The 7,500-nt window shown below is 40.9% G+C and overlaps 6 non-coding genes and 8 pseudogenes across 6 annotated transcripts; all 14 read right to left on the reverse strand.

The window, feature by feature from the left end:
* Positions 1 to 120: 120 nt before the first annotated feature.
* On the reverse strand, positions 121 to 239 carry LOC132967321 (5S ribosomal RNA). Its single transcript, XR_009670678.1, has one exon. It is a non-coding gene; the product is annotated as a 5S ribosomal RNA (ribosomal RNA).
* A 122-nt stretch (positions 240 to 361) lies between these two features.
* LOC132967406 (5S ribosomal RNA) lies at positions 362 to 480 on the reverse strand. The gene has a single exon (XR_009670758.1). It is a non-coding gene; the product is annotated as a 5S ribosomal RNA (ribosomal RNA).
* Positions 481 to 601: 121 nt separating this feature from the next.
* Positions 602 to 710, reverse strand: LOC132967602 (5S ribosomal RNA; annotated as a pseudogene).
* Positions 711 to 831: 121 nt separating this feature from the next.
* Positions 832 to 940, reverse strand: LOC132967615 (5S ribosomal RNA; annotated as a pseudogene).
* Positions 941 to 1,061: 121 nt separating this feature from the next.
* Positions 1,062 to 1,170, reverse strand: LOC132967578 (5S ribosomal RNA; annotated as a pseudogene).
* A 123-nt stretch (positions 1,171 to 1,293) lies between these two features.
* On the reverse strand, positions 1,294 to 1,412 carry LOC132967384 (5S ribosomal RNA). The gene has a single exon (XR_009670737.1). It is a non-coding gene; the product is annotated as a 5S ribosomal RNA (ribosomal RNA).
* Positions 1,413 to 1,533: 121 nt separating this feature from the next.
* LOC132967516 (5S ribosomal RNA) lies at positions 1,534 to 1,642 on the reverse strand (annotated as a pseudogene).
* A 123-nt stretch (positions 1,643 to 1,765) lies between these two features.
* LOC132967426 (5S ribosomal RNA) lies at positions 1,766 to 1,884 on the reverse strand. The gene has a single exon (XR_009670775.1). It is a non-coding gene; the product is annotated as a 5S ribosomal RNA (ribosomal RNA).
* A 122-nt stretch (positions 1,885 to 2,006) lies between these two features.
* On the reverse strand, positions 2,007 to 2,125 carry LOC132967457 (5S ribosomal RNA). Its single transcript, XR_009670802.1, has one exon. It is a non-coding gene; the product is annotated as a 5S ribosomal RNA (ribosomal RNA).
* A 122-nt stretch (positions 2,126 to 2,247) lies between these two features.
* Positions 2,248 to 2,366, reverse strand: LOC132967395 (5S ribosomal RNA). The gene has a single exon (XR_009670748.1). It is a non-coding gene; the product is annotated as a 5S ribosomal RNA (ribosomal RNA).
* A 122-nt stretch (positions 2,367 to 2,488) lies between these two features.
* Positions 2,489 to 2,597, reverse strand: LOC132967449 (5S ribosomal RNA; annotated as a pseudogene).
* A 104-nt stretch (positions 2,598 to 2,701) lies between these two features.
* LOC132967730 (5S ribosomal RNA) lies at positions 2,702 to 2,810 on the reverse strand (annotated as a pseudogene).
* A 122-nt stretch (positions 2,811 to 2,932) lies between these two features.
* On the reverse strand, positions 2,933 to 3,041 carry LOC132967446 (5S ribosomal RNA; annotated as a pseudogene).
* A 104-nt stretch (positions 3,042 to 3,145) lies between these two features.
* On the reverse strand, positions 3,146 to 3,254 carry LOC132967731 (5S ribosomal RNA; annotated as a pseudogene).
* Between the last annotated feature and the right edge of the window lie 4,246 nt (positions 3,255 to 7,500).

Genomic DNA, 7,500 nt, shown 5'->3' on the forward strand with positions numbered 1-7,500 from the left:
TGTTGTGTGCAGACAGGGGCCTTTTAAAGATGTCATGCCCTTGATTCTGGCTGAATTTTTGGACATGTGAATATGTCTCTCTATGATAAAAAAAAAAACATATGATCAAAAAAATGAAAAAGCTTACAGCACCTGGTATTCCCAGGCGGTCTCCCATCCAAGTACTAACCAGGCACGACCCTGCTTAGCTTCCGAGATCGGACGAGATCGGGCGTGTTAAGGGTGGTATGGCCGTAAGCCATTATTGTGTGCAGAAAGGGGCCTTTTAAAGATGTCATGCCCTTGATTCTGGCTGAATTTTTGGACATGTGAATATGTCTCTATATGATAAAAAAAAAACATATGATCAAAAAAATGAAAAAGCTTACAGCACCTGGTATTCCCAGGCGGTCTCCCATCCAAGTACTAACCAGGCCCTACCCTGCTTAGCATCCGAGATCGGACGAGATAGGGCCTTTTCAGGGTGGTATGGCCGTAAGCCATTATTGCGTGCAGAAAGGGGCCTTTTAAAGATGTCATGCCCTTGATTCTGGCTGAATTTTTGGACATGTGAATATGTCTCTATATGATAAAAAAAAACATATGATCAAAAAAATGAAAAAGCTTACAGCACCTGGTATTCCCAGGCGGTCTCCCATCCAAGTACTAACCAGGCCCCACGCTACTTAGCTTCCGAGATCGGACGAGTTTAGGGTGGTATGGCCGTAAGCCATTATTGTGTGCAGAAAGGGGCCTTTTAAAGATGTCATGCCCTTGATTCTGGTTGAATTTGTGGACATGTGAATATGTCTCTATATGATAAAAAAAAACATATGATCAAAAAAATGAAAAAGCTTACAGCACCTGGTATTCCCAGGCGGTCTCCCATCCAAGTACTAACCAGGCCCGACCATGCTTAGCTTCCGAGATCTGATGAGATCAGGGTGGTATGGCCGTAAGCCATTATTGTGTGCAAAAAGGGGCCTTTTAAAGATGTCATGCCCTTGATTCTGGCTGAATTTTTGGACATGTGAATATGTCTCTATATGATAAAAAAAAACATATGATCAAAAAAATGAAAAAGCTTACAGCACCTGGTATTCCCAGGCGGTCTCCCATCCAAGTACTAACCAGGCCCGACCCTGCTTAGCTTGCGAGATCGGACGAGTTCAGGGTGGTATGGCCGTAAGCCATTATTGTGTGCAGAAAGGGGCCTTTTGAAGATGTCATGCCCTTGATTCTGGTTGAATTTTTGGACATGTGAATATGTCTCTATATGATAAAAAAAAATCATATGATCAAAAAAAATTAAAAAGCTTACAGCACCTGGTATTCCCAGGCGGTCTCCCATCCAAGTACTAACCAGGCCCGACCCTGCTTAGCTTCCGAGATCGGACGAGATCGGGCGTGTTCAGGGTGGTATGGCCGTAAGCCATTATTGCGTGCAGAAAGGGGCCTTTTAAAGATGTCATGCCCTTGATTCTGGCTGAATTTTTGGACATGTGAATATGTCTCTATATGATAAAAAAAAACATATGATCAAAAAAATGAAAAAGCTTACAGCACCTGGTATTCCCAGGCGGTCTCCCATCCAAGTACTAACCAGGCCCTACCCTACTTAGCTTCCGAGATCGGACGAGTTCAGGGTGGTATGGCCGTAAGCCATTATTGTGTGCAGAAAGGGGCATTTTAAAGATGTCATGCCCTTGATTCTGGTTGAATTTTTGGTCATGTGAATATGTCTCTATATTATAAAAAAAAAACATATGATCAAAAAAAATGAAAAAGCTTACAGCACCTGGTATTCCCAGGCGGTCTCCCATCCAAGTACTAACCAGGCACGACCCTGCTTAGCTTCCGAGATGGGACGAGATCGGGCGTGTTAAGGGTGGTATGGCCGTAAGCTGCTATTGTGTGCAGAAAGGGGCCTTTTAAAGATGTCATGCCCTTGATTCTGGCTGAATTTTTGGACATGTGAATATGTCTCTATATGATAAAAAAAAAACATATGATCAAAAAAATGAAAAAGCTTACAGCACCTGGTATTCGCAGGCGTTCTCCCATCCAAGTACTAACCAGACCCCACCCTGCTTAGCTTCCGAGATCGGACGAGATCGGTCGTGTTCAGGGTGGTATGGCCGAAAGCCATTAATGTGTGCAGAAAGGGGCCTTTTAAAGATGTCATGCCCTTGATTCTGGCTGACTTTTTGGACATGTGAATATGTCTCTATATGATAAAAAAAAAACATATGATCAAAAAAATGAAAAAGCTTACAGCACCTGGTATTCCCAGGCGGTCTCCCATCCAAGTACTAACCAGGCCCGACCCTGCTTAGCTTCCGAGATCGGACGAGATCGGGCGTGTTCAGGGTGGTATGGCCGTAAGCCATTATTGTGTGCAGAAAGGGGCCTTTTAAAGATGTCATGCCCTTGATTCTGGCTGAATTTTTGGACATGTGAATATGTCTCTATATGATCAAAAAAAAACATATGATCAAAAAAATGGAAAAGCTTACAACACCTGGTATTCCCAGGCGGTCTCCCATCCAAGTACTAACCAGGCCCGACCCTGCTTAGCTTCCGAGATCGGGCGTGTTCAGGGTGGTATGGCCGTAAGCCATTATTGTGTGCAGAAAGGGGCCTTTTAAAGTTGTCATGCCCTTGATTCTGGCTGAATTTTTGGACATGTGAATATGTCTCTATATGATAAAAAAAATGAAAAACTTTACAGCACCTGGTATTCCTAGGCGGTCTCCCATTCAAGTACTAACCAGGCCCGACCCTGCTTAGCTTCCGAGATCGGATGAGTTGAGGGTGGTATGGCCGTAAGCCATTATTGTGTGCAGAAAGGGGCCTTTTAAAGATGTCATGCCCTTGATTCTGGCTGAATTTTTGGACATGTGAATATGTCTCTATATGATCAAAAAAAAACATATGATCAAAAAAATGGAAAAGCTTACAACACCTGGTATTCCCAGGCGGTCTCCCATCCAAGTACTAACCAGGCCCGACCCTGCTTAGCTTCCGAGTTCGGGCGTGTTCAGGGTGGTATGGCCGTAAGCCATTATTGTGTGCAGAAAAGGGCCTTTTAAAGTTGTCATGCCCTTGATTCTGGCTGAATTTTTGGACATGTGAATATGTCTCTATATGATAAAAAAAATGAAAAACTTTACAGCACCTGGTATTCCTAGGCGGTCTCCCATTCAAGTACTAACCAGGCCCGACCCTGCTTAGCTTCCGAGATCGGATGAGTTGAGGGTGGTATGGCCGTAAGCCATTATTGTGTGTAGAAAGGGGCCTTTTAAAGATGTCATGCCCTTGATTCTGGCTGAATTTTTGGACATGTGAATATGTCTCTATATGATAAAAAAAAAACATATGATCAAAAAAATGAAAAAGCTTACAGCACCTGGTATTCCCAGGCGGTCTCCCATCCAAGTACTACCCAGGCCCGACGCTGCTTAGCTTCCTAGATCGGACGACATCGGGCGTGTTTTTTTTTTTTTTTTATCTTTTATTATCAAAATTACAAAAACATTTATAATTCTTTCACATCATTTACAACAAATGCTATTATAATACATACACCCTCTAAATTAAACCTCCCCTCTGACGCAAACGGCACCCTAAAAACAATAAAAACATAGCATCAGAAAAAAAAAACTCAAATCACCCCTGATACCCCCAACTCATGACAACTCTTCTGAGTCCCTCCCCCAAAGCAAACACCCCTCTGAAAACAAACCACAAAAACATACAAAAACCCCACAGTATTCTCAAAAAACCACTGAGAAAAAAAAACCCTAATCAAATCACCCATTTTCCCCATGACCAAAAAAGAAGCCCTCGTACCAAAAAAACCAAAAACAAAATAATTTAGACATCCCACATAATTCCCTCCTCGTTTACTCTACACACATTCGCACCTTCCACAAACATTCTCACAAACTCACTCTCATTCGCTATGTACAGTAATTTAAGATGTGCTTTCCATTCATTCACAAACATTCTCCACACATTCATTTTCTTACTTTCATACAGTGCATAATTCCTCCTGTTAAAAACCGCTTTTCTTGCAAAAGCCAAAATTATATTCATTACATTGTGATTTTTTTGTTTTGTTCCCACCCCCAACAACACCGACAATTCCCACCCCCTTTCATTCCAACACTCATTCTTACTGCATTTCCCCAACATTTCTCTTATTTTTCCCCAAAAATAAACCAATTCCCCACACGTAACAAACAAATGTATTAAATCCTCATCCGTACTTTCACATACACAACACTTTCTTTCATACCTCTCCTTATGGATCTGATGCAGGACGATGCAGGTGAAGATCCTCCTGTGCCTCAGTTTGAAATCTAGGTCAAATATTGCATGTGGTGTATGCGGAATGTTAATGTTCTTCCATATCATGTTGCTTGTTATGTCCGGGTATGTGTCTGTCCATTTTACTTCGGATGTGGGTTTCTGTATTCTATGTGTGATTGCGCACCTATACCAAATTTTTGTAGTGACATCTATAATGTTGTGTTTCTTCTCCCCTAGGCACAGGGAGATCCCCCCCACATCGTCCCGCATCACTCCCTCCTTCTCTTTGATTAATTTTTCCCATTCGCTCGACAAAGACAATTTTACATTTGCAAACACTCCCTCAATCACATCCCTTCTGCACACACACCCTTTATTTTTTAAACCCCTCACCACCATTTGTAAATCAAAATCCCCCCCACAGTTCAGTAAATCCCTTATTCTAATATATCCCGCTTTCGACATAGCTTCACACTTAATTACCCTCTCCCCATTTTTAAAATACGGGCTCGAGAGGAAGGGCAGTCGTAGCACTGACCCTCTCGTTCCGCACTCTGGTACAGTCCAGGATGAAACCTGATACCACGCACTGAGTACTTCCTGGAAAAACCGTGGCAAGTGTTTAAATGAATCCGGGTTATTGATCTGGTACAGGTTGTCCTCGTTGTAGAGTCCAAAACTGCACAGATATTGTTTGAAATGGTTTTTCCAAACTACGTTCCGGTTCTGGTCCATAAATTTGCCTATCAATTTGACTCTTAGTGCTACTTTTTTTGTAAGTAAATCAATCAAAGCTAGCCCCCCCTGATCTTTAGCCCCTATTATTGTTTTGTGAGCTATACTCGCTGCTTTGTTTTTCCAAATAAAGTCCCTAATGGTCTTTGAAATCTCCTTAAAGGCCCAGTCCGGAAGCGTACAAGTACTCAGCGCATGATTCACTTTGGACAACACGAGAGCATTTGTTACGGCTACCCTTCCTCTCAACAATAGACCCCTCGCTTTCCACAAATTCAATGTTTTTTTAATTTTACCCACCACCTCTTTCCATGTTATATCATCACATTCATTCTCATTTTTCCCCATATTCACTCCCAACACTTTTCTTCTCTCACACACCGTTTTAAATCCCCACTTATTAACTAGATTGGATTCCTTACCTAGTAACATAATTTCTGACTTATTTTCATTTACTTTTGCCCCAGATGCTCTTTCATAAGTTTGTACATGTTTTAATATTAATTCTATATCCTCCTCTCCTTTTACCATTATATTCACGTCATCTGCATACTGTATTATTTTTACGTTTTCCTTACCTATACCTTTTATGTTTACGTCTTCCGATATCAGTGCTGCCAGCGGCTCTGCTACCAAGCTGTACAACAGCGCTGACATCGGACATCCTTGTCTCACTGACCTTGATATTTTAAAAGAATCAGTTAGTTCCCCGTTACATTTTATCTTGCTTTCCGCTCCTGTATACAACATATTTATCCATTCTCTCATTCTCTCTCCGAATCCAAACTTCTCTAACACCTTCCCCATGAACCCGTGATCTACTCTGTCAAAAGCTTTATTTAAATCAATCCCTAGCCATATTCCCCCCTCCCCTTCCATATCCCTGACCGTCTGTTTTATTGAAATGATTGAGTCTGCTATGTCTCTGTTTGGTATACTGTATGATTGTGTTTGTTCTATGATTGTTCCTATTACCTCCCTGATTCTATTGGCTATTGTTTTCGCTATGATTTTGTAGTCTGTGTTGAGTAGGCTGATTGGTCTGTAGTTGTCCAGATTTTTATTGTCCCCCTTGTTTTTGTAAAAAATAGTAACCACCCCTTCCCCTAAACTTTTTGGTATATGTTTCACTTTTTCCATATATTTACTCAATTTGTTCACCAAGGGCACCAGCTGCTCTTTGAAAGCTTGGTAGAATTCCGCAGTTAGGCCATCGCTCCCAGGACTTTTGTTTTTGTTTAACCCCTCTAAAGCACTTCTGATTTCTCCCTCTGTAAACTCACAATCACACCACATTTTATCGTCCTCGCTTAGTTTTTTCTTTAAGGCACCCAAAGCTCTGTTCACACTCACGCTATCACACTCCTGTCTCGAAAACAGGCTTTCATAATAGCCCTTTACTATTTCTAAAATTCCCTTTTTATCTGTCACACTTTTACCTGCTTCATTTAATAATTCGTTTATTTCTGTTCTTTTTTGTTTTTGTTTTTCCAGACCTAAAAAAAAGGCTGTACTCCTCTCCCCCTCATACATATATTGTATTTTACTCCTAATGGCTGCACCCCTACTCTTTTTAAGTTCAATCACTCCCAACTGTTCTTTTAAATGTATGTATTTTTCGACATCTACATTATCTACACTGTCAAGCGATGCTATTTCCTCACTTAGTTGTTTTCTCAAATTCTCTTCCTTTCTATTTTCTCTCCACTTTTTCTCTTTACTATAATTGATACACTTTTTTTTAATTCTGACTTTTACACTATCCCACCACACATTCATATCTTCACTCTCATTCCACTCATATCCCACATCATTCAACAATCTTTCCATACTTTTCACAAACATTCCATCATCCAGCAAGCTTGCATTAAAGCACCATATCCCTCCTTTACGTACATTCGTTTCTTTTCTAAACGTGATTTCTATTCCAGCGTGATCGCTCCACATATTAGTTTTATATTCAACTTCTTTAATCCACCTCACTACCTCGCATGTCACCAAAGCATAATCTATTCTAGATTGTTTTAATCTATTTAGTACAATTTGTCTCCTGGAGAACACCCTCTCCCATGGATGTAGCAATCTCCAAATATCAATGCATTGTTTCGTTATCATTATATCTTTAAGTGTCCCCCTGCTCACATCCCCCTTAAACACATTATTTTTTGACACATCGGTGGGTGTCATCGCCACATTAAAGTCACCGATTATTATACAATTCCTTTCCCACCATTTGCTTATTGCAATGAAGAATGTTTTCCTTTCTTTTTCTCCATTCGGTGCATATATATTTATGATTCTTATATTTTTCGTTTCATACACACAGTCTATTACTATTATTCTTCCTTCTTTGTCTCCATAAACCAAATTTACCCCTGTTACCCGACCCGTTTTGACTAAAACCGCCACTCCTCTCGCCCTCGACGTGCCATTGGAGCAGAAAATATGGCCCACAAAGTCTTTTTTTATGTC

This window comes from Labrus mixtus, unplaced genomic scaffold (genome assembly GCF_963584025.1).
Source record: "Labrus mixtus unplaced genomic scaffold, fLabMix1.1 SCAFFOLD_46, whole genome shotgun sequence".
NCBI lineage: Eukaryota > Metazoa > Chordata > Actinopteri > Labriformes > Labridae > Labrus > Labrus mixtus.